Consider the following 601-nt stretch of genomic DNA (forward strand, 5'->3'; position numbering starts at 1 on the left):
TGAATTCAGACTTCTAGCCTCCTAAACTGTGAGAAAATAAATGTCTGTTTGTAAAAGCCACCCATTTGTGGTATTTATGTTATAGTAGCACTAGGTAACTAAGACAACCCCCCAGGGATCCTTGACCAACAACTAGTTGCATTTAAAAGGAAGGCGAGAACAGTGTCTTGAGGGATATGTATGGGTCAGGGGTTGCTTCACAGCAAAGAATGGCTACTTTAACCTATAAAGAAGTAAAGAAATCAAAGGATACTTTTTATGGTGCTTCATGCAGTGCTGAGCTCTTTAGTATACATGTAATGCTAAAAGCACCCTTGTAACGGGAAAACAACAACAACGAACAGCTATGGTGGAGTTGATTCCTACTCATGGTGATCCCATGTTTGTGAGAGCAGAACTGTGCTCCAGAGGGTTTTCAATGGTTGATTTTTTTGGAAATAGATCACCAGGTAAGAAAGATAGGTGTTTGTCTTAGTCATCTAGTGCTGCTACAACAGAAATACCACAAGTGGATGGTTTTAATGAAGAGAAGTTTATTTCCATATAGTCAAAGTAGGCTAAAAGTCCAAATTCAGGGCATCAGCTCCAGGAGAAGGCTTTT

The sequence above is a fragment of the Trichechus manatus genome, unplaced genomic scaffold (genome assembly GCF_000243295.1).
Source record: "Trichechus manatus latirostris isolate Lorelei unplaced genomic scaffold, TriManLat1.0 scaffold00001, whole genome shotgun sequence".
Lineage (NCBI taxonomy): Eukaryota > Metazoa > Chordata > Mammalia > Sirenia > Trichechidae > Trichechus > Trichechus manatus.